At 38.3% G+C, this 26,697-nt stretch overlaps 1 protein-coding gene and 1 long non-coding RNA gene across 6 annotated transcripts in view; one reads left to right on the top strand and one right to left on the bottom strand.

The window, feature by feature from the left end:
• Ptprd (protein tyrosine phosphatase receptor type D) overlaps window positions 1-26,697 on the bottom strand; it is a gene marked incomplete in the record, with an annotated part of 2,622,804 nt that overhangs the window by 501,017 nt on the left and 2,095,090 nt on the right.
• On the top strand, window positions 17,956-19,872 carry LOC129693266 (uncharacterized). Its single transcript, XR_008722857.1, has 3 exons — window positions 17,956-18,191; window positions 19,001-19,102; window positions 19,675-19,872. It is a non-coding gene; the product is annotated as an uncharacterized LOC129693266 (long non-coding RNA).

Genomic DNA, 26,697 nt, shown 5'->3' with positions numbered 1-26,697 from the left:
AGATAGATAGATAGATAGATAGATAGATAGATAGATAGATAGATAGACAGACAGACAGATGAGCAAACAATTAAGATAGTGTAATCTCCAGCAGACTAAATAGCCCAAAAGATCAAGAGTAAGAAGCAAGAGATGCCATATTTTGATTTTTATGTTTATCAAGTCTCTTACTCAGGACATACTCATCAATAATCTGAGAAAATTGGCTTCACACTGTAAAGCTATGAAGTTACAGAAGTTCACACCTGGGGAGACACTGTAGATGAGACAGAATCAGCCTCAAAGAGATCATAACAAACAGCCTCCATTGTGGTTAAATCTGGGCAGAACTCAGACCTGGACAGAAGAGTAACTGGTGCCATCATTAAATCTGCAGATAAGAACAGACTAAAACCAAGGCTGAGAAAAGGGAGGTGAGAAGGCCAGGGAGAGTTACCAGCCATTAATGATTATGTGATTCAAATTCAAAATGGCCTTGAAAATCTGCAGAAGCGCAAACAGAATAATGTGTTTCTCTCTCCCCTCTCTTCCACACGACGGGAGACATGTTCCTCTCAGTCACGAATTGCACTTACACATTTGGTAAATATACATGAGATGCTCTGCTGAGTTCCACAGCTACATATTTAAAAGCAATTCCCGACTTGTAATTTCACAGAAATAAGTACTTTATTGGAGAAAAAATTACAGGTAACTGACAGTCTTATGTGGGGCACCCTCTTTGATTCTGTTTCACCTTTCTTCCCACTCCTACTCTGAGTTAATTAGTCGTCTTGGTAGTTTCCATGTGTGTCATACAACGCTGGGGTGTAATCAGACTTACTTACTTGTCTCCCTCTAAATCGCTAATCTATAAAAGAACACAGGCTATGTCTCATGCATCTCTGCCTCCCAGAGCAAAGCACCTGACATACAATAGATGCTCAATAAGTGCTTACTGATTTACAACTGAAAGCAAACTGCACATGTAAAGTGGGTTTTGTGTGTGTGTTGATAAAACCTAGGGTACTGTCTTAGAACCCAGTCAAGAGTTTGTGTCACACAGCAGCCACAAAGACACGGTTGCAAAGCATAATAATGGGGCTGAAGCAATGATTCAATGGTTAAGAACACTGGCTATACTTGCATAGGAACTAGGATTTTTGTTTGTTTTTGTTTTGTTTTGTTTTTCCCAGTACCTTCATAGCCACTCATAATTGGCTGTTACCTCAGGTTCAGGGACTCTGATGCCCTCTTCTGACCTCCAACTGGCAACAGGCACATGTGAGTACACAAACATCCATGCAGGCAAAACATTTGTACACATGAAAGTGAATAAATTAAAACCTTTTAAAATTTTTACTTTAAAAACAAAAGAACAAACAGCAAATTAAGTGTGGGTGGCAATAATCCTAGCACTCTGGAGATAGAGTCAGGAATTCAAGCTAGCCTGGATTACAGAGTGAAGTCAAAAGCAATTTGAGCTACATAATGAGATTATGTTTCAAAAACACAAACAAAAGCAAATAAAATCAAGTTGAGCAGAACATCTACACAAGGCACTTTCCATGAAGGTTCATGGAGAGCCAGCCATTCTGGAGAATGAGAAGGCAGATGGCAAGGAACAAACTCTTAAGAAAAAATGCTCTAAGAGCCAAGAAAAGTGTTTGAATGGAAGGAGGGGAAAAGGGGATTGCAGGAGGTAGGGAAAAGCTGCCAACCTGAAGTTGATGGAAAAATAAAGTTCTTAAGAAATGAAGCATAAGGATCAAAGAAAGGACATAAATGAAAAACAAATACCTAGAGAGGAAACTCTAGGATATAGGCAAGTCAAAATAAATTAAAACTGTGAGCACACACAGAAGGCAGCAATCCTAACACTGAGACACAACACTACATGCAACTGAAAAAGACAGAGACATCTCTGGCATGGTTGGTATGTATTAGGAAAGAAGAAATGCCCCTTGCTGGAGGAATGCTGTCTGTGTAGATGTGCACAGCACACACATGTATACACACATGTATACAGCACAGGCTATACACCTATGAAGAAATACACATGTCTATGGATATAACAAAGAATATCTAGAAGCTCTTGACCCTGTACAGGGGCATCCATAACTGAACTTGAACCTCCATGTATAAGGGCATCCATGTAGTTACCTGAAGAAGGGCCTCATTCCAATACATCACTCCAATTCTGGTAGTAGATAAGTATTTTCATTATTCATATTTTATAATGGTATTCCTTTATAAAAGTGGCATTTTATTTCCATTTCCACTTGTTTTTATTTAGAGAATAAGAAAATGGTGATGCAGACAGAGAAGAAGAGAACCTGGCTTCACAAACTCTGCATCTAATACAGTCTCTAAGTCATACCTCAGCTGTGGTTCTTATAAACTTATTCACAGACAATGGCATACCACCAAAACATGAAACATTCCATGACAATCCACAAATTCCTAAATATATAGCAATAGTTGAGGTGAATTAGACTCAAAATATGATAAGTTTTCCCAATCCCTTGTTTAAATGGCAGGATCATTTCAGATAACTCAAAAAAAATTTTAGAAATTGTTAAGTATCTAAAAATTTTGAATTAAAAAACTTACTCATCAAAAAATGACTCAAACATAATTTCATCATGTTATTGTACATGAATTTTGTTACCAATCATGAAACCCAAAAGTTAGTAGCAATATGTCACAATTATATAAATATTCATATCAAAAATAAGGTAATTATTTTTTCCTTACCTCCTCTACAAAATTACACTTGACAACCTTAAAGTTATGATTCTCTATATAAATCTAGAAGACCTTTTTTGAAGTGTTTGATTTCAAGGTCCTGAGCCAATGAGTGAAAAGGAAAAACTACAAAAACTGTGACTGATTAGATAAATAGTTATAATAGGCCTGACGGCTGTTATTATTAAAAAATACAAGTAAAATAACCATCAGGTCATTTTAAGCTCTGGAAAACACCCTATGGTGGTACTTGACTGATTCAATGTGTTTTGTACACAGTTGCTGTGATAATGGAACAGACGTTTACCCTGTAACAAAGGAAAGTGCAAATGTAAGCCTTAGGGTTTACAGTAATTCCAGAATACTAAACCTCCAGAAAGGGTTTTAAACGAAGCCCCTGCTGACCTATTTACTGGTTAAAACCCTTTTGTTTCCTAAAAACCTTAACATCATGCATAAAACAAATTATTGATAAATTGAAGAATTTCAAACAAAGATAAAACAGGAATTAAAAATCTGTAACAGGCTTTAGCTTTAGAAAGCACACAAAACAGAATTTGGTTGTTGGTCAGGATCCAGTTTCCTCTGTGCATTTTCAGATATGAAGGGCTCCTGTGTGAGGTTCCTATTCTCACAGAATCCTGAGGAGCAGAGCAAGCTCAGCTTTGGGACTGTGAGAGAAGCCAAACAGTCTTGATTGCTTAGGATAATCTATAAACACAGGATACCAGGTTGACCCTGACAGTGATCTCCTTCCCTTCACACAGGATGGCAGGCCAGTGATATCGTTATGGGTTACAAAACAGCATTTAGAAAAGGTTCCTAAAGGAAATCTTTCTCCCTTTCAACCATGTTACTATGGTAACCACACCAATCAAGCTCCTTCACAAAGGCTTTTGTGTCAAGTTCTGTTAGCAAACTCATATAGAAAGTGTAACTCCCATCCAAGTACTAGCCAGGCTCAACCCTACTTAGCTTCCAAGATCAGTCGCATTCAGGGTGGTATGGCTGTAAGATGGCCAAAGGAAAGACATACAAGGGAAAGAAAGTGTCCCCAGCCCTAGGTATCGTCAAGAAGCAGGAGGCCAAAAAGGTGCTAAATCCTCTGTTTGAGAAAAGGCCTAAGAACTTTATTATTGGACAAGACATCCAGTCCAAATGAGATCTCATTCACTTCTTCAAATAGTCCCAGGATATCAATCTGCAGTGACAAGGGGCCATCCGCTATAAGCCATTCAAAGTACTTTCTGCCAGTTCACCTACGCTCTGGACATACAAACAGTTGCACAAAGTTGCCCACAAGTACAAGCCAGAGACAAAGTAATAGAAGCAAAGGTTGTTCATCCATGCTAAGAGAAAAGTTGCTGGCAAAAGATGTCCAACATAGACCCGATTTAAATGGTGGTTCTTCTGCCTACCCTGTGTCACTAGGTAGGGGTCATCTGATGTATCATCAAGGGGAAGACCAGACTGAGATAGCTTGTCTACAAGAAGATATACCACTGTTGCCTTTACAAAGGTTAACTCAGAAGACAGGAGCTCTGGCTAAGCTGGTGGATGCTATCGGGGTGATTACAAAGATGAGATCCCTTGCCACCAGGGAGGCAGTGTCCTGGGTCCAAAACCAATCAATGGCTTGCATTCCAGAGTTGAAGAAGGCAATCTCTAAAGAACTCACCACTAGACTGGGTATAATGAACACTCCTAAGTTTTCTGTACCTAAATAAAATATTGCCCTTCCAGAAAGAGAGAGAGAGAGAGAGAGAGAGAGAGAGAGAGAAAGAAAGAAAGAAAGAAAGAAAGAAAGAGAGAAAAGCAAAGAATGAATAACTTAAGTAGGTTAATACTGCATTTGTCACCTTATTATAAATGGAAAAAGACGTTTCAGAAAATTTTGAGGAATTTTTAGTGCTGGGCATATTATCATATTAAATTAGCTAAGCTTAGTCTTTTTACATAAAAGCCTCTAGGAGACTCATCCAGGAAAAGAAAAGGAATGCACCTACCCAGAAGGCCCCTTCTGGGTAGCAGAGCAATCCTTGCTTTCCTGTACTTCACGGTGACTTCTTCCAAAACCGGGGCTGCACACACAATAGCACTGCAGATCTAACCGTCATGCAGGTCTAACTCTCCTGGGGAGGATCCTAGCATTAGATGTCCACATGAGCACACACAGTGAATAAGCAACAAGGAATCCATTTCTTACAGTGCATTTCCCCTTAGTAAGTCTCCATGAAGGAGTAATACTGATTATAGTCATAAATGTTAATTACATGGTTTCACATTAGCATAATTCCATTTTTTATTAACTGAGCTTTTTAAAGCATAACAAAAATTACTACTGGAGGTGGTGGTTCACACCTAGAACTTCAGCACATAAAAGTGTTGCTATGAACTGAAAGCTAGCCTGGGGTACATAAAGAATTCAAAGCCAATGAGGGCTACACAATAATATCCTATCTCCACCCAAAACCACAAAGAGAGATTGATTGATTTAATTCAATAATTGGCTTGAGAGCCAAGAGATTTTTACAACAGTAGTTTTCTGTACAGAGGAAACTTTTCATATTCTTCTCTTTAATTTTTCTCAGAAGTAAATAAAGAAATTAATTCTTTAGTATTATCAGTTCTAAAAATCCTATATTTTAGAATTTATATATATACATATGTATATATCATACATTACTTTTGTAGAATGATGAATTTTTAAGACAAAAAAATAAAAAAACTTTTTATGAGAAAGGCAATTAATGGGTCTAGTCTGACTAATATCCATCCTAAATTTAAAATAAATATTACCTTTTTTCCAAAAATGGGTAAAATTTCAAGGATTCTGATGAAAAAAATACATGTCAAAAGACTTGATAATTATAGTCGGATTGAAACTAATAATATGGATTGAGATTAAAACTAAAGCTAATTGTTCGGAGACTTTAAAAGACAAACATCATCAGTACTATTAAACATCAACTTTGGCCAACATAACACTCCTGAACTAATTGTGCGCATGTAACCTGAACTGAATGTCTGTGTGTGGTCTGAGGCGTACACAGCTCACTTCAGTAGGAACTCAAGAACAGATTGTCTTCATTTGATCTGATGTACACATCTTAGCAGGAACCTGGGACAGTTCAACTGGAATAGAATTGTAACTATAAGTTAAAGGATAGGAATACAGTTCAGTGGTATATGACTTCCCTAGTATGGGAAAGGCCCTATGTGTGATTCTTGCAATAAATAAATAAATTATAATTAAGAAGATCTGAAACACTGAATGAATCAACATTTATTACTTGTTTTAATTTCAAGTGTTTCACTTCATGAAGCTAGTGCCAACCTAAACTATGGTAATTGGCATTTTAATTAACTTTACCTGAAAACAAATGTAAGCAGCTAAACTTAAATAGTGCTATTATCTTGTATTTGTATGTGAAGTGAGAAATTTGACTCGATTATTTTCTGCTTCATGGTATTTTATTTTCTTCACAATTTTCATAGATAAGAAGGAAGATACTAGTGGAAAAGAAATGGATTTCAAATCAGTTTAGTAGTGTATATTACCAATGCTGCCTCATACAATAATAATCATAACATGAAATTTTATTAACTGCCTAGTAGAGGCCAATAATTGGTCTATTTTTCCTCACTGTTAAGATATTATCAGGGCAGACAGATAGACAATGTCTTCAGTTGTCACAGTCATTCTGAGATGTGACTATATTCACAGTCTAATTCACAGAGGTTCAGAAAGGTTAAGTGGGCTCTCAATATTGGGCAGTGAGAACCAAGGGCTAGAACCCCCAGTCAGCTCCAGAAGACCAACACATTTCTCTTTGGGCCAAGAACAAATAGAACACTAAGATACTTTCCTAAAGATTACTGCTTCTCATACAAGTCATGTCATTGCTAACACAGTTACTTGTAACAGTTACAAAATTTGATATTAATTGTTGATTTGTAATTTGTATCTCTGTGATTGTAACATTGCCTTTTAGGGACATTATAAACATCTGCATTTCAACACAGCCATTTGACCTTACAGTACATTCCTGTGGGTTCCTCTGTTGTCCTTTAGAAAAACTTTACACCAAGAGTAAAAGAACTTAGTTTACTTGTTTCCAGGATTTACTGTTTAGTTAAATACAAAACATCATGGAACCAGAAGGCAGCACAAGTACTAAGAAAGGGTATTCTAATAAGAGCTGGCTTTGCAAAGAGAAGAAACAAAGGGTTAATCCTTGATAAGATGAAAGAAAGACTAGAGGAGACAATGTGTATAGCACCTGGACCTTTCTCTTCACCCTTTGCTCTTGCTGCTTGGGAGAGAGTGTCTCTGTGTGTCAGCATTTAACTCCTTTGACTTGGATAAATGGAAGTATAAAATACAGAAATCTCCTTCCAACACATTTTCTTTCTATTTTATGCGATCATATTAATTTCAATCTTATATATTTCTCTAACATAAGGGCTTATTGAAAATGTAGAATACATTTTAATCTACTACATAATATTTGACTATTTCATTAAAATTATCTTGGAGATCCTTAAAGCAAAAATCCTTTTGTGACCCAGAACTTTCTGATAGCTGGAATTACCAGATAATTCTCTCATCTGCCACATAATCAGGGAGCACAAAGCAAAAAGAAGACTCAAGTCTGGGATTCCCTGTGCTTGTTCTCCTGTCTACAGAGTTACACACTCTAAACCCAGGGTAAAAAGAAGTGTGACCTCTCATAACAGTTGAGTTCAGTGTTCTTGTGTCAAGATGTTTAAAGAAGCATTTTCCAGTAGACAGATGCTCTCAAGCAACATATGAGACAGGCTACCATCTCTTCCTCTCTCTATAAGGACAGTGAAAAGATATTCAACCATATAGTGAAAAACAAGACCATAGAAGACTAAAAACATTCCAATATGTTTGCATTTTAAGGGAGTCTAACTATTCTAATGTGCATAATTAAAAATTCAAGTTCTACAAGATAAATACCTACAAATTTCTGTTGGTTTAAAATTGAAAGCCATGCATGCATATGACTTAATTCCCTGCAGAGGCAGAAAGATCTGGAGTTCAAACCCAGCACTAACTATAAAGTCAGCCTGGACTACATGAGACCTTGTCTCAAAAAGACAAAAACTCAAACAAAAACAACCACAAAATAAAACCAAAGTAAAAACAATCTAAACACATATATTTCTGTGTTTAATAGAACCACCTGCGGTATGCATGGCATTGCCATTCCCATTCAAATATGCAAAGTAAAGATTTGTCTTAGTGTTCTGTCAATGGGAAGAAACACCATGACCATGGCAATTCTTATAAAGAAAAATATTTAACTGGGGCTTGCTTACAGTTTTATCTTTCTCTGTTACTTGAATCTGGAAGAAATATGATCAGATTATCACACTTCTGCTGTTATACCTTGCCTTCCATGCCACACCCTCACACTGTGGGACTAAACACAACTACCACTCCTTTAGTTACATTTGTAGAATATTTTTATCAGAGCAATAAGAAAAAATGCTATTGTTACTCCACCATTCCTTTAAACTTCAGCCAATAGAGTTGGTTCTTTTCCAAACTTGACACAAAAACTCAGTTTAACTACTTTTCTAACTCAGACTCTTTAAGCCACCACACACAGTCCTAACTACAAAACCACAGTGCCCGGATTTGTCCTTCAGAAAACTGAAATTCTAGGTATCTCTTCTACTTAGATACAGTTAGCTACATTGAATTGTCTGTGAGTTGGGTCTTTTCCTTTTATTCCTTCCTTTGATCTTACTACCTCCCCCCATTTTTTTAACCTATACTGACCAGGTTGATGTGATGAGAAGGAGTGGATTAAGAATTACCTGCCTGTAGATCACTGGTAGCTCAGTCCATAGTCCCTAGTACTGCTACCTCCAACATACCAACCTGAACATGCAGGTTCATGACTCCTACAATTTACAACCCCTGCAGCCCCTTGGATTGTGCTGAGGCTTCCTTTTGGTGGAAAACATCTAGGAGGGCCTGTGCTCTCTCTCTCTCTTTTTTTTTTAACTTTTTTTGAATTTTTTTATTAATTACACTTTATTCATTTTGTATCCCCCCCATAAGCCCGTCCCATCTCCCCTCCCGATCCCACCCTCCCTCCCCTTTCTGCATGCATGCCCCTCCCCAAGTCCACTGATAGGGGAGGTTCTCCTCTCCTTTCTGATCTTAGTCTATCAGTTCTCATCAAAAATGGCTGCATTGTCCTCTTCTGTGGCCTGGTAGGGCTGCTCCCCCCTCAGGGGGAGGTGATCAAAGAGCAGGCCAATCAGATTATGTCAGAGGCAGTCCCTCTTCTCATTACTAGGTAACCCACTTGGACACTGACCTGCCATGGGCTACATCTGTGAAGGGGTTCTAGGTTATCTCCATGAATAGTCCATGGTTGGAGTATGAGTCTCTGGGAAGTTCCCTGTGCTCTCTTACAGGCTGTGCCCAATTTTACTTTTCTTCATCAGAAAACTCAAGAGTGGAGGCAATCCCAACATGTACCTCTTCTGTTTCTCTGCCCTCCTTCTTGGGATGAAGAGCTGACCTGCTACTCTTTTGATCCTTTCTGATTTTGTACATAGAAACAGGACCACCAACCCTCTATTTAGGAAAGCACTAAATGCCTATCTCAGATACAGCTTCTATTGCTGTAATAAAACACCATGACCAAAAGCAACTTGGAGACAAAATGCTTTAATTTATCTAACAAACCTCAGGTCAAAGTCCATCAGTGATTGAAGTGAGGGCAGGAATCTGGAAGCAGGAAACAGAGACCATGGAGGAACACTGCTTACTGGCTTAATCTCAGCCTGCTTTTTAGGACCAACTGCCCATGGATGGCCCTACCCACAATGGGTTGGGCACTCCCATTTTTATCAATACTTAAGAAAGTGGCCCATGGGTTTGTCTATAACCCAATCTTATGACGGCATTCTCTCAGTTCTTCTTAGATAACTCTAGCCGTGCCAAGATGACAGAAACCTAAGCCTGACAGTAGTCACCTTTGAAAGTTCCCTGCCCTGTGGGTTTAGTCAGGACAGTGGACAGCCTTTTACAGAAAAGGGCTCGCCCATGTGATTTATCTTTGTGAATATTGTTCTTCAACTGCATCACTAAAACAATTTCCCAGTATTTCTGGTTAGAGTGCTGGGGTTAGGGTAGTCAGCATTCAGTGGCAGATCATGTTCTGCCTAAGTCAAAGGTCCCACAGCCAGCATCTTCACACCCCCAAAGAAGAAAGAAAATTCTGTCTATCCAGGCTGGAAGTAGTTGAAAATCAATCTCTGAATCAGTCTGAAACCAATTTCAAATGATGAGTTCTTGAATAAGGTATTTTAGATAATGTTCTTATTTAGAACGAAAACATAAATCCCAGTGTATCACTATGTTAAATAAGTCTTTTTATAGTTATGTTTGTATTAATATTTTATGGGGGGTTGTTTGTTTGTTTGTTTGCTGGGATTTTAGTTAATACCCTAACTGATTTGGTTGGTTTGTTGGTTTGGTTTGATTTTTTGTTGTTTTTGTTGACTTTTTGAGAAAGTCAACAACCTACATGGTTTCATGTAGGTCCAGAGTATACCCAAACCCTTACTTTATGGCTGATGCTATCCCTCAATTCCTAATCTTCCAAGTGCTGGGAGACTGTGGTGTGTGCTACCCATGGAAATCTACACTTTGGAAATATTCTCTTTGTAAATGTAGACTTACTATGATTAATACCTTAATAAAATGGATTTCTTATAGACATACTGGATATTTAATAACCAATACTCTAGAATATTTTAAGAGCATTAAAGAACAAAAGTTTTCATCAGTAGGACTATACTAAAAAGGGTTTATTTTGTAAAACAACAGCTCATCATTATTAATAAATCATATAAAGATACTACTCTCAAATCTTTCACATCTTAAATAAAATTCTGAAGCAGGCAAACATCATCACGTATTCTGTAGCCACAAGTAGTGACAGGACTAACTGTCATTACAAAAAAGTCACTATTATAGTAGAAAATAGGGTGTTTTTTTTTTATGGTTTTTGTTTTGTGTTGTGCTTACTCAGCATTCTGGCTTTTACTTTCCTGTTTCTTACACTTTACCAAATGAGCCATTGACAATCCCCAACAATGATCTAGTACATCTGTTTCCTTTAACTTCTGTCCTTGAAACATTTATCTAAAGCCCTGGTAGTGTCTAACTTAGCAAAACCACTAGTACACTAGTTTCAAAGCAGACATAATTGGGAAAAGAAAAGGCTAGAAGAACTGGGAATAAAATGTTAAAGTTCCAGCCAATACAAGCATGTGTTCTGACAGAGAAAATGGACTTTAAATTGTTCAAAATCAGGCCCTTGCTACAATTTAAAAATTCGCCCAGTGAGAGTAAAACTGCCGCACTTATACCTTGGCAGGTTGAAAACATGGTGCCTGATGGCTGACATTAAAATTCTAGGACATCATTAAGGGAAGCACACAAGTGCTTATAAATCCAGTACACAAAACAAGTGATATTGTGGAGGCTGTTGATATCATATCCTCTGGGGTAAGGATATGACTTCTTCATCCTTAAAACCCTAAACGGAAATTGATGTGCAAAGTAAGCAATGTATCAGGGCCCTGTGGCTTGAATTCAGAACTGCAACCCAGTTCTTTCAAAACTCAGAATTTTCACCCCTTCTCTCTTCCCTCCCACCAAATCATTGTGTGTGCTATAAATGCTGGTTTTAAGCTTAGGGAACTTCACAGGTTAGTAAATAAAAAAGAATGAAAGTTACTTCCAAGTTGAACCCAGTATTTACACAGTCCTTATGTTGTAATCTTCCTGAAACATGCTTGTGAGAGTTAAGTCGGATTGTCTACCGAATGGGACCTAGATCTAAGGCATGTCTGGGAGAGATTACTTAGAGGAGTTTAACTGAGGTGGGAGGCCACATGCAACTTGTGGAGAGCACCATTCCCTGGGATCTCGGGCTGAATAAAAGAAGAAAACAAGCTCAGCATCAGCGTCCCTCTCTCTCCTGGCTGCAGCTGCACTGTGACCTGCTGCCTCCTGGCACCATATCTTCACGGTACCCTGAAATGAGTCAGCAAAAACACCTCTTTCCTTAACTGGCTTTTGTCAGGTCATGTTACCACAGGAATAGGAAAGGTAACTAAGATCCTTCCAGTCACTTCAAGCAAACAGAGGAAATCTTTCTAGGCTGCTACCCTCACCAGCAGCTGAACAAAGCTCAGATACTCTAGTACAATATTTAGCACTGATTGTTGTTAAAGTGACTTGACTGTAGATCACTAACTGGCCCAGGCTCCTGCACTAGGACACAAAAGATCAGACTAAAAATAGAAACTGGAGCCATTCATGCAAAGGGCCATGACAGTATGCTCCAAAGAAGCAAAAGAAGACAACTTCATGAACAGACTAATTTCACCAGCATGTATGGTATAAAATATTCCTTCAAATTGAAACATTCTTCCTAAAGGAAACACCTCTAGACTCCAGAAGTTCTAAAGCACAGCTGCTATGACTCAGGAAGCAAACAATTTGCAGGGCTCAGGAAGTCCCTGAAACTTTCCTTACAGGAGGCCCCTCTCCCTCCAAGGCCATATAAAGCAGTAAATATCTTAAGGCAAGAAGACTCCTCCATTTGTTAAGCTGAGTGCCGGTCAGGCAGAGCCCCATGGATTCTTCTGGTGGGCATTTGACAATGTAGCTGTCTGTAAATCACCCATACACTTCTAAGTACCACTCCCTCCCCCACCAAAAAAAAAAAAAAAAAAAAACTCACTGGTCTACTGTGGTGGTCTTAGGTGATCACCTCAGTGTGATCTCTCTACAGTTGCCCCTATTTGAAGTGGGAAGACACTTGTTCACATTTCCTCCAGCAGCATTCTAATTTCCCTCCCGTGCTCTTAATCAAAGGCTAACAATTCTGCCATTCCACTTTCTCATCCTCACCCTACAAGGCAAGTAATTTTGAAACATCAGAAGTATTTTTGTTCTTTATTTCTGGTTTGTTCAATGTGCAGAACCAAACTCCTCTCCACAGCTTGCTGGAACACATATTCTATACTCTGGAAGGAAATACAACACAGGTGTTAAAAGTACATTCATATCTCTAAATGATCACTATAATTTGAGCCCTTGACAGTAATGCTCCCATATTACTGTTTACTGGCAAATCCCCAGGGCACCCCTGAGTCTTCTTCCGTCTTGGAGTCATACCTCCTTTACAACTGTGCTTTTGTTCCTATTATTTTTTCCGCTTTTGCTTGACCTGCTTTTCCTCAGAATTCAGCTTTTACCTTTTGACAGCCTTCTAAAGAGTTCAGATCTCAAACACTCTCACTCCTCACTTTCCTTGGATATTTCCACTTTTTCCAGCTAACCACCGTCTGTGTTCCACTGGGTCTCTGATGTTTACATCAGCAACCCCCATGACTTTTACCCACAGAATCAGCTAATACACAACACTGTCCCACCACAACCACCCTTTCCTGATTCCCTAACACTTTACAGGCTGCCAGCCAATGAAGAAAGATGACATTTCTAAACCAAAACCCTAAATTTCTACCCTATTTTTTCTTTAATCCTCCCCTTCCTGTTCCCACAATCTAAATAATTAGAAATTCTATCGCCATAGTCACTACCATCTCTCAGCTGAACTATCCACAAAGGTTTCCTAAATGGCCTCCTGTTTCTTGGATCCCCATCTATGATTAATATAGAAGACAAAGTCATCTTTTTAAAACAAAATCCAGTATGTGACTATCTGCCTATAACTACTTCCATGGCCTCACACAGTGCCCTGAACGAAGTACAATCTCCTTAAGGAAGCCTGAGCCATCAGACTTCCTGACTGCCTCTCTCCTACCATAAATTTCAACTCTCTCAGTCTATTACTCTGCATCCCTACTGATATTCTCTTAGTTATCAGAGCTCTACTACCTTCTTCTGGTCCTAAATAGATGAAGGTATCTCTTACAGATAACTATGTAATGATTTCTTCCCCCTCCTGCCTTAACTTCAATGTTACCTCAACAGATAAATTCATAAACATAGGATTTTAACAGGTCAAAAAAAACCCACATTTTTAATCCTAAATTATTTAATTTTCACATCTATCTATTATTCTACTCTCATGGATACCAAGTTCCCTTAGTTGCAAGGATATTATCTCCCTGATCAACAGGAAATGCTTACTGTCTAGGACAGTCTTATACACATACAGGAGACAGTCTATAGACTTCAGAGTTCACAGTTGCATATGCCATGGTCTCTGGCCACTAAGCCCAACACCCTAATTTGCAACATATCTTTAAAAGGATATGTTTATCAGATATACTCAGTGCATCCATTTACTTCATATGGCCTAGCCTTTCATCTTAGAATCCGCTTAGATTTCTGTTCATTTTTTTTTGGATCAAACTTTGGTACACTTAACTCTTCACACACACACACACACACACACACACACACACAAACACACACACTCAATCAAGGCAGAAGCAATTATTCCTTTTGTGTTGTGCACCTTTAATAGGAGTTAAATACTTGCATCACCCTGAGGCAAGATACAAAGACAGAGAATTATGGCAATATGGGAAGGGAGAGTAAACCCTCATGCAAAGCTTCTTACTGAGTGAGAGCCAAGAATTGCAGCATAATTAACATCTTCTTTAAAGACTGCTGACATAGACAGTGTTCCTTTCATATAAAGATGGATGTTAAATGAACCATGCTTAAGGCCTAAGCCTATGTGACCTTCAAGTATGACCTCTCTCATTTCGTAGATATTTTGGGAATCTCAAAACCAAGGATTAGCTTCATTTTAGAGTACAAAATATCTTCTTCTGCAACCCTTATGACCCAGGATTTTACCTTAACAGCTGCAACCCTATCCAAGGAAAAGGTCCTGCTCTCTGATCTCATTTTGTTCTCTTAACAAGTGTCTTCAGAAGGCTTCCCTAAACAGCAGCTATGGAGACACTCAATCCTGATCCTCCCTGGAGAAGCTCACACCCACACTCAAATATGTATCTCTCCTCCCTTGAGGACCAATCAGTGTCTGAAATCTCTTGAGTATCTTTTGAGAAGCTCCAAGTCTTTCCCAGAAAAGACTTCTGGGAGCTTTCCCAGAAATTCTCTTCTACAGCCAGGTCAAGGATCCAGTTTTACCTGAGTGTCACTAAAACATTAAGGAAAGTCCTTAGGCTGCTTCAGGCAACATAATAAGATGATGTCTCCATCCCCACAGTTATTGACAGAATTTAGTTGCTTATATAGTATATGGAGAGTGAGAAAATCCCCATTTCATATTTCAATCATCCAAATCTATGGTAAATGAATAAATGATTGAGTTTATCGAAAATGATGGTATTCAAGGAATTTTCATTTTCTTATACAAAACTGGAAGCAATTTCCTATTTTTTCCTTAGACTCTGGAACATAAATCTACTCATCATTTACATTTCAAAGCAGATTATGCCTGGAACCTATAGGATATATATCAAGTCCCATCACTCAGAGATTTATTACTTGCTAGAGGTTATTAAAATTTCTGAATTAAACTAAACATGGATCCAATCCAATTAAGCCATGGCTAAATGGACCTGAATAGAATCTCTTTAAAATAATAGGCCTGAAATTATGTGGAAGAGCATCTTCTTGAGATATCACATTTTCATAATTATTAGTACAATATCCCAAAGCACATTTAGTTAGTACTTAGCGCCATCATCAAAAATAATGATAATATATTCAATATGCTGGACACAGTGTGACCTATTTCACTAAGTACAATTATTACTGAAAGGGAATGAAAATTCCATGAAGGCCTTCTGGTTATACAATCCACAAATGAAAAGCTGATTCAATGATCATGGAGCAAACTAGCCTGCCACTTTGATCTTGGACTTCTTTCTCCCACACCTGTGGGGAATAATGTTTGTTGTTTAAACCATCCAATCTACATTACTTTGTTACAGCAGCCGGAGCAAAATAGGACAGTAGGTTTGGTGGCAATACTTTAAGACAATTGGCTACTGGAATTACTGTGTAATACACAGAGTTGTTCAAAATGAATACCAGGTTCAGTTGCAGACCTGTTGTCAAAAATGAGAAGCTTATAGAGATTTTTATTGCCTATGTATTTCCAAAGCATATGCTCCTGAGAGAGGGAGAGTGCTGAGAGAGCTTGCACAAACAAGCTCTCACACAGGGTGTGCATTCATATTAGTGTGTGTGTACACATGTAACCATTATAAATTAAAGATACTTTGGGAAGGGGACATGGGCAGTGTCGCAGGGGGAGTTGGGAGCACAAGGGTATAGATTACCTGGAGAAAGAGGAAACAGCAGCAGGAGTAGGAGGAAGGAGGAGGAGTGATACAGATGCGTGCACATGTATGAAGTTCACAAAAATAAAGTTATTTAAATATGTACATAAATGTATATATTAACAATATGTAGGACATGTTTCATCTGGATTTGCTGTAATACTTTAACCTTTCCAACACAGTAAAATGTCATTAAAACTTGTGAAATTCTATCCCTAAGTAAAACCTGACTACTCAAGCTATATTTTAAAATAATTCTGAATGCTTTCATCTCTTCACAGAAACCATGAATATCCGATAACATGTAATACTCACAAAGGATTCCGAGAACCACTCTTTATATTCTACCAGCAATGTGTGTATGTTTTGCATTTACTGTAAAGAGCTTACCACATCAAAAAGCTCCTGATGTGCGCATGCAAATTTTTTCTAGTTTTTAATCCCAAAGTAGAATTCAGAGATGTATAAGTATAGAAGTATAGTTTTCAAACACATATGTCTATATAACTACATCGTTATCAGGATATGAAACATGGCTTTCAACATAAGAAGCCCCTTCATGTCTTTCCCCATTGTGCTTTTTCCCTTCCCTAACTTCTTTCTATTTTGGGCCTGGACAATTATTGCAATGACCTGTCACTGAAGAGTAGCCTAGACTGTTTAAACTCAATATGAAAGTGCTAGGCATGAGAAACCTCCTTTCTAGTTGTTAGTGATGGAGTCTAACGACCCCCAAAAGGATATAGATTATTGTCACCGCCCGTGGTAGCTCCCAGAGAAAGGAGGTAATCACTTATTGCTGAAGACACACATACTTATGACACAGGGTTTGGAGGAACTGAGCTGGATCTGATATGGAAGCCTCCTCAACTGAGGATTAATTCTGTAGTCTCACAAGGAGGCATGAAAGCTGCTCATGAAGAAAAGCAATCAGTAGTCCTATCTGGCTATAATGCCAATGAGCCACAACAATGACCAGCATGGTAAAATATCTGGATGGGTAACAACAGTGACACTTACACCCTGGGGTAACCAACAATCATGTAATTGAACTTAAGACCCACTCAATAGGAAGAATCCATGCATGGCTGTAAATTTAGCTAACTACCAATGGCTGGTAGTTAGCTACCATGGAACTTAGAGAAGAACCTATTACTGCCACTTTCGTAAACCAGTATAATTTGTAACAGCATTCTACTCACCTTTATATCAACAGATAAGTTTAGCTCTCACTCCTTATCAACAAAGCTTCCTCTTGGAGCAGACAGAGATCCTTACAGAAAACCACACCTGGCCCAAATGTAGACAGTACAGTGCCCATCTACAACACAAGACTTACAAGTAAGGCTTGAGGAACATTTTGGAAGAGGAGGCAAAAAGACTGTAAAAACCAAAGGACCAGGACATCTGCTATAAGATAATCTCTTCTAAAGAAGTTTTTTTTAAAAAATACAAAACCAAACCAAAACATAGAAGAGAAGGAAAACAGACACAAGGCAGGGCTAGACCTTGGTGGAATTAGAGAAAGAAGGGGGGGATATGAGCAAGATACATTGTCTTAAATTCTCCAAGAATTAATAAAAATATTAAATATTGTTAAAAAAAGACTCTCAGGTAGATTTACCTCCTATATTTTCCTTACACTGCTTTTTATATCTTTTCTTATATATATTAGCAATTTAAAATTTTTAATCCCTTAATAATATCATTACCTTCTTTTTTCAGATGATCAAACACAGCAGAACAAATGAGTAACCTTTTCACAGTCTCATGGCTGAGAGAGGAGAGCTGGACTGTGAACCCAGGAACTTTGACTTTTATAACCACAGTTTAAACCGCTTTGTTTTACTTCCATTTAAAACTGCTGTGTGGTATAAATTTGTAAAGCTATTTTCAACTAAAACAGATCTAAAAAGCCAAGTGACAAAAGAGAGATGCTTATTGACACTCCTGCCATCTTCAGAAGATGCACAGAAACAATAGTGAACCAAAAAATCAGAATATGATACAGATACGCTTTAGGATACACGGGACCCAGATCTACAGGTAAATACACACTTGGAGAGTGTGGAAACCTGATCAGCCCCTACTCTTACATGCTACAGGTAAGAACAAATGGGCCTGCAACATTTAATTGTTCTGTAGATAAATCTGGTGGGGAAAATATCTCTAGCATGGTCTGTCTGCAGTTGATAATAAATAAATAAATAAAATAATTTTTACTGAAGGTTTTATTGTGTGCCAAGCACTGAGCTGAAATATGAGACATGTTATTTTAACTAAACCTCACAATAAATATAATACAGATGGACATATTTAGATTGCCCTAACTTGATAAAGATCCTATTCTTCCACATAAAACCTGTCCTCAAAGCTATATTTCTATAGAAAATGTGATACAACCCTAGAAGACAGAAAAATGAAATAGTGAATAAAATGTGAACACTATTTCAATGATCTAAGGGTTCTTTTTAACAGTGATAACCATGTTCAAAGATTTGCTTTAACTAAAAAACACTGAGGGTCAGCCCACATGTGTAGACAGGTTGTACGGGAAGGCACTGGGCTACAGCTGTAACATTTTGAATATTGAAAGGCATGGTATCTGATCGATAGGAATCTCATCAGATAGCCCGAACACTAGCCTCCTCAGTTCTCCATAAACAAGGTATAAGCTGTCCAAATCAAGTTTCCTTGCTATTTTAAATTAGGTTTTGGGGAAAAACACATTTTTAGATGCATTTGACCTGATCTGTGGACACAGTTTACATCCGTTATCCAGTTCACAATCACATTTTGAAAAAGCATTTGTATAATGCACTGAAGCCTGTGCTGCATACTTGGAAGGAAACTGGCCCTGCTGCAGTCCACATCATTTCCAATTGTATTAACTAGCCCTTCATGTGATCCACAGTGCACAGCATGTTGCCAATGAGACATGAGGAGAGGGCAGACTTAAAACCAAAGGCAGAGCCTTGACCTACACCACTCCCCAAGGAGACGGTGCCCTGAGAAGGTAGGTACCTGGAGTTCAGCTGCTGGATGAGATGGGTATCTATAAGCCTGCCTAACTAGGCAGAATTCTTTTCCTTTACATCATACTCTAGATCAGAGGTTCTTAACCTGTGAGTTCCGACCCCTTTGGAGCTGGGGGAATTCGAACCACCATTTCACAGGGGTTGTGTATCAGATATTTAAATTACAATTAATAACAGTACCAAAATTACAGCTATGAAGTAGCATCAAAATAATTTTATGGTTGGGGGTGTCACCACAACATGAGAAACCCTATTGAAGGGTTGCAGCTTTAGGAAGATTGAGAAACCCTGCTCTAGATGCTAGACTACCTCAATAGCAGGAAACCAAAACACACCAGTTTGCTTTTCTTAAAATAAGGAAGAAGGAAGGCAAGAGAAGGGAAAGAAGAAAGGAGGCAAAATGGGAGGGAAAGGTGGGAGGAAGATGGAGGGATCCATAGAGCTGGGCTATTAAAGGCTTAATCTGTTCCAAGCCAAGTGAGCCCTGAAGTCTTGGGCCATGGATCCCTTTTAAAGGATGGCTTTTCTTCTGTTTTCTAATTCTTTTTAGAGGATGCAAGAGTGAGAGAATACATCTGTCATGAAGGCCTCACAGAGCTCCCAGGACTTTGCACCTGTCTCAGGTCTTCCATTTCTGATCAGTAGCTCTCCTGGGTCTACCCTGCTGCATCCTAGAATGTCTAACAGGGTTAAATGCTAACTATGTTGGATAAAAAATTAAAAGCCTTGCCTACTCTGTGTCAAAGTACACTTGGCTGGCTTCCATTACACCATTATGAAATTGCCTGAGGAATACATTATGTAAGCATGCTCTGTGGCTGGACTAAAGATTACAGAGTCCACATACAATTAAGAAGAAAACCCTCTCAGAAATCAGCAAATCTAGTCATTTCAGGAAGAGAAACGGCAAGGTGAGCAAAATTAAAGCTTGCTAAGCTTCCTCATAAACACACACTACATTCCTCTGAATGCCAAGTCCTTCTGAATCACACATATCATTGCTACCGACTCAGAAAAAAACCCACACATGCTCCATCTCTTCCCAGCACAGAATGAATCTTATCATTTTGGAAATGCTTGGCTATTCACTTCAGCAGTGTTTCTTTTATGAGTCAGCTGTTGTAAACACTGCAAAACCTCACAGAAAGTTTCACTGGGGGGGGGGAGAACATTTACATACACTAATCTGGCAAAAAACGACTTGACAAATCACAGTACTTCTACTTTTCCTTCAGTTTTTCTTGACAGTTGGAAATGGGTACACGTTGTAATTTATCTGTATCTATTTTCTACCTTAGTAATGTCCAATAAAATCATCCAGACAGCATAATAGCTAAAAGGGCAATAATGAAAAGTGCCCTCAATCTTCAGACATGTGCATAAAATGTGAACAGTGCAAGAAAGTGTGTGTGTGTGTGTGTGTGTGTGTGTGTGTGTGTGTGTGTGTGTGTATGCATGTGATCTATGCACATGACTCGTGACTGGTAAGGAAACCTGAACATATTTACAGACGCTTCCATGAAAATGACCAATAAAAATGTCTGCACTGACCCAGCTCCTTCCATTTCCCTGACTAGAGAACTGATTTGGAAAGTCACTGAAGACAATGAAATCCAACAGTGGGAAGCAGTGGAGTTTTGAAGTCACGAAAGCAGAACAAAAACACAAATGACCCATTGCAGCCAAACAATACTCCACAACATAAAAAATAGGAAGAAAACAAGCAGTGAGTCCCAAGGGGTAAAAGGATCAATATGGGAACTATCCCAAAAGCCGCATATCTCAGAAATGCAACTAAACAAAGCTTCAGTGGACTGTCAAGGATGAGAAAGAGGAAAGTAGCACTCATGCTGTGTGTCTTGTTAATACGTGGTGTTCCATAAGTTTATGTCACACTACAGGATCACAAGACTTCTAGTCTGCTTTAAATATGAAGTCTCTGAACTGTAAAACACTGTGTCTGCCGAAGACTGGATCAGATACTCAGTGTTTCTCTGAACTGGTGTATATTCATTTATCTCTATTAGCTATTTCTTCCCCATTGTTCTCCTTCCCTTTCCTCCTTTCTACACCCTTTTTCTTATGAGGCTTCATATTTCCGGAAACTGAATAATGATGCACACTACCTCAGAATTGAAAACAGTACATGAAACAAAATTAACATAGCTTTCTATTTCATGTTAGTACTCTACTCACTTTAATTTCTGTCCTGACCAGTTTCTTATTGTCATGTAATGCAACCAAGAATCACGTGGGAAGAAGAAACCTCCACTGAAGACTTCCTGCCACCAGACCAGTGTGTCTCGATTGATTTTTGATATGAGAGGATCCAGGCATATGTAGGTGCATCTTGAATATGTAAGCAAGCCAGCTTAGTGCAAGAACTAGGCACTGAGCCAATAGCAAGCCAGTAAGAAGCTTGCCCTGACCATTCCTCCATGGTATACTTGAGTTCTTGCCATGAGTTCTGACACTGATGGAATATGACCTGGAAATGCACTGAAATCAACGTTTTCCTCCCCATGCTGCTTTCAGTCAGTGTTATAAAGGGCATCGCAGAGAAAACTATGGCAATATCCATCATTCACTGTATATAGAACTCCATGATATGTAGACTTTTTTCATCATTTTCTATTCTTCTTTTGCATATAAGATAACTGACTTAGCATCTTCTCTATGGTTCATTCCCAGGCCAAAAAAACAGAGGTAAAAACAAAACAAAAAGGAAAAGGCTTTGAAGGACAACAGGGAAAGTATGTCACTTTGTTCTTCTGCAGCCCTGGACAGATGGCTTTGCTGAAGTAGAAACCTTCTATGGCATGGTAGTATCTCACTGCCTCCAGTTCCTATAGGTTCAGGAGATGAAATTATAGACATGGGAGAACATCTGGATTCAGGAGAATGCACCATTCCTAATATGAAACAGAATAAAAATAAACTCAACATTAAATATTTATTTTAAAGGTTTCTGTCTTCCATTTTAAAAATTTAATCTGTCTGCCATATAAAATCCTAGGTACAATTACTCAACTGATAAAACAAACTTGAGGCTTTTTGTTTTTTCAATTTTTTCTCTAAGGTTTTTATGAAACCAAGTGTTTCTAGGTAGCTCAGGCCAGCTTCAAACCCCAACTATGTAGCACAGGCTGGTTTCAAGCTCTTGCTTCTCTTCCTGCCTTGACTCTCCAATAGGTATGCACTAAGTTTCTAATGGTTTGCATACAGCACTCAAAGAGGATATACAATAGTGGATGTTTTTTTTTTTTTAATTCATTTTGAAGAGGAATGTCATAATGAATTCTTTCTCTTGCCATTCTCTTACTTCTATTTGTATATCCTTTACTGACCTTCACATCAGTAAGTTATAATGTGGAAATATATCAATGTGGTTTTCACATACTCAAAACAACAAAGAAACTTGTTTTGGGAGAATTTTACATGGACTTCTAAACATTAATATTGGAAATTAAATTGTTTTGAAATTTTGAAACTGTATGTGTCAAACTTAAGGACTCATACTGAGTGTGCGTGCATGTGTGCCCATCTATACATGTGTGTGTCCACACATGTGGGAGTCTGTGGTCCTAGATATAGGTCTCCATGCATATATATGCACATGCATGTGTAAACAAGAGGGCAACCTTCAGTGTCATTCCTCAAGTGTCATCCACCTGACTTTTCTGAGACAGTCTCTCATCAGCCTGGCAATCCCTAGGGAGACTCCACTTCTGCCTCCCCAAGACTGGGATGACAAAAGTGTAGCACCATGGCAAGACTTCTCTACATGGCTTCTGGAGGTTGCACTCAATTCCTTACAGTTATGCACCAAGCACTTGGCCTCTCTCCCTGGTTCATCAGTTATTTTTTATTTGTAAAATGTATCTAAAAATCAGTAATATTCTGAAAAGTACCATTAGCAAACATCTGACCCTCTTCTGATTTGTTTATTTTCATTTACCTCACACACACACACACAAAAGATCAATAGCTACTCCATTTCTTACAGTTTTGAGTGAAAGGTAAAAGGTGTGGCCAAGGTAATTTTACCAAGATAGCAAAAGACGAAAATCGCTTCAGTCACTGATCTCACACAAGTAAGGCATGCTATTTCTTAAGTGCATTATCTCATTTAACGATCCCAGAAACACTGTAAAAAAGTTAGACATCCCTATTGCTTCAGTTTTGAGATTTAAAAAAAAAAAAAGAAAGAAAGAAAGAAAGGAACTAAGGCCAGATGGCTCAGTGGTTAAGAATATAAGAATCATCTGTAGGCATGATGACCTGAGTCCAAATACCCAGTACTTATGTTAACAGCCAGCTATGGCTGTTAAGACAGAGGCAGGACAATGACACTCACCAGCTAGTCAAAACAGCCAGACCCCTAAGCATCCAGTTCAGTGAAACGCCCTGTCTCAGGCAGTATGGCAGAGAGCAAAGAGGAGAACACCTGAGGCCACATTCTGGCTCCTCATGTACACAGCACCTGCACACTCACAAACCACATGCACCAAACTAGTATCACCAAAACCACCATGAGCACGAACACAGACAACACACACCACCCCCACGCTCACCACACTTCTTTTAAAAAATGAACAACAGTCAAGGATCACAGAACTTACACAGTAGTAATTCAAATCTTGATCCATCCAGAAAGCCAGACCAAAAGATAGGACACAATGATTTCTAACATACCATTTTGTCCTTCCTCTGGCTTTGAACAAAATAAACATTTTCTCTTAATTTTCTAATATAAGAAAAAGAAAGGTAATACAGATGCCCTTTGTCTAGCCAGCTGAGTGGTCACTATGGGGCAAAGAAAACTCAGCATGGCTGAAGTAAGGATTCCAAGCGCATGGACTGGGAAGCAGATGCTGAGTTCTCAGGTTGTGTGAGCATCCATGTTAAAGGAAGTAATGGGAGCTTACATTCAAGTGCACCCCACAGTTTCAGAAGAGGAGTCCACAAACTAGACCAGGCCATGGAATGGGCAGAGGAACTGAATGACCTTTCTTTTTTCTGCTTCAGTAGTTATCACTGGTGGTTACAGCACCAGCTGTAGGGACATGAGAGGGCAGAGGTGCATCTGGCCCCAGAGTGGCACGCAGACAAAGGAGGGGCATGGTCTAGAAGGTCTAGAAACAGACCTAGTAAGAGAAATTCGCTTTTCAAACTAGTGAAAGAAGAGAAGCTATGCAAACTGCTGCAGAGCACTGGAGGCTTTCTGGGCTCTCTTTTCCCATCCCTTCTCAAAGCCCTGCCTGGACCCTATCTCTAATTCAACAATGATTCAACCCAAATGGGTGGTCTTGCCACATTTTTTCCTTTGTCTCTTATGACTGGTGCTGTGTGTTGTTATATAGTATGTCTGCACCAGGGTGTGAGCCCAAAGAAAACAACCTGAACTTTATCACCACCTCCTTCTTCATGGCTGAGACACAGTAGCAACTACTTGTTCTATTCAAATTAAGAGATGGTTAAAATGACTAAAATACAATATGAGCAAACTTAGTGACCTTGAAACATGTAAATTAATTCAGGCATAACTACTGCTCAGAATGCAGAACTTGAATGTTTGGGTCATTTTGTGGAACACGGATAGAGCACACTGAAAACTATGCTCTATTTCACAAAGAAAGAGAGCCACTGGCACATATCTAAAAGACCAGAATGAGGGGCTAATTACTGAAAACCAAACACTCTTCTCCAAATTTTCTTGCTTACAATAGCCAATGCGTAACCAGTCATGTTCCAAGTACATGATAAATATCCATTCTCTAAAATATTAGCATTAATGTCAGTGTTCATGTTTGATATAGAGCTGTCTAAGAAATTGTCTTAAATTAAAACCATTAATAAAAACAAATATTTAAAAGAGGAGGTAAAACCAACACTTAAGCAGATAAACATAGAATGTTTTTTCTTCAACTAAAAAATAAATTGAGAGAATATTCTAGAACTAAGAAAACTGAATTAATGAGGAGCCAACACTCTCTGCTAAAAAACAAACAAAAAACCTTTCTGAAAAGAAAAGCAGCTTGTTTCGTCTTTCATTTTGAAGTTGTAAATTAAAAAGGAAGTTTTATCATTATAGAATTCATATAAATATTTCCATATAAGATATCATTCCCAGAACATGAGTAACTTCTATGATGTTAGACAAAAACCTAAACACCATCTCTTATCCAAAACATAAGGAACAGTATAAGTTCATGTCACAGAATAAGCAGGAAAAATTAGCACAGAGAAAACTGTTTAAAAGAAAAAGATATAAGGTAGAGGGCATGCCTTCTAAAGAGACTTTTTAAACATATCTAAAGCTTAACTGAGGAAGGAACAAATGTTTAGAGAATAGTTAATGGATAAAAATTTCTTTTACATCTATTTAGAGCCTTACCTTATACCACAACCATGTATCACAAATTAAAGTGTGAGCTTACAAAATAAGGTTGAAAGTTTGGTACAGTCCCATAACCTCAGCTATTGGAGAAATTGAGAGAGTAAGAGTAAAAATTCAAGACCACCATGGGCCATGGAGCTGGATCTCTCTTTCTCTCTCTCTCTCTCTCTCTCTCTCTCTCTCTCTCTCTGCCCTGTTCTCTCTGCCCCCTTTTCTATGTCTTTCCCTCTCATTTTAAACGCTGCACAAAAATGAAATTTTTCAGAATGTTTTAATGTATTTAAATTTTTGAGTTACAAAATTAACAGCATCTTTTTCAAATGTAGCCTGTTATCAAGAATTTCAATAAATTTTATACTATGTTCTAATAATAAAGACATCAAAGCTGAATTTTAAAAACAAAAATAGCAAAATAGCTCTGCATGGTGGCACATTCCTTTAGTTCCAGCACTAATGAAGCAGAGGTTGGGAGATCTCTGTAAATTCGAGGCCAGCCTCGTTTACACAGCCAATCCCATGCCAGCCAGGACTAGATAGTGAGACCATGTGTCAAACAAACACTAAAACCAAAAACAAAATCAGAAAAGACCTTACATCATAGGAGGCCTCTTAGCTTAGAAGTTTATATTATCTATTGATCTATGTGAATGTGAGTCTTGGTTGTAAATTTATGATATTTTAATCAAATCTTCTAGAAAAATAGTACCTGGGTTTTTATGGTGGGTTTAAATGCATTGGTATTTTTAAATTATTTAATATTTTCAGATACTTTCCTCTCCAAATAAAGAACCACTTTAATGAAGACTGATACATGAAACAAGAGTGAGAGCAAAAAGATATCAAAGTATTCCGATAGAACTCCTAGTACAGAAAATGATGTTCTAATTCTAAATTCAGAAGAATAATAGGGGAAAGGCCATCAAAGGCCAGGAGAAAGCTATAAAATATTACAAATAAAAACTCTATATGGTTAAAAAAATCACTAAAGAGTTTAGCAGTTAAGAGCACAGGCTGTTCTTCCAGAGGACCCTGATTTAATTCCAAGCACTCACATGACAGCTCATGACTGTCTTTAACTACAATCCCAGGGATCTGACATCCTCTTCTGTCCTCTGCTGGCATTGCGCACACACACACACACACACACACACACACACACACACACACACACAC

The sequence above is a fragment of the Psammomys obesus genome, unplaced genomic scaffold (genome assembly GCF_907164565.1).
Source record: "Psammomys obesus unplaced genomic scaffold, mPsaObe1.curated_primary_1811, whole genome shotgun sequence".
NCBI classification, from domain to species: Eukaryota; Metazoa; Chordata; class Mammalia; order Rodentia; family Muridae; genus Psammomys; species Psammomys obesus.
Note: the sequence above shows the minus strand (reverse complement) of the source record. Positions and strands in the feature narration are given on the sequence as shown.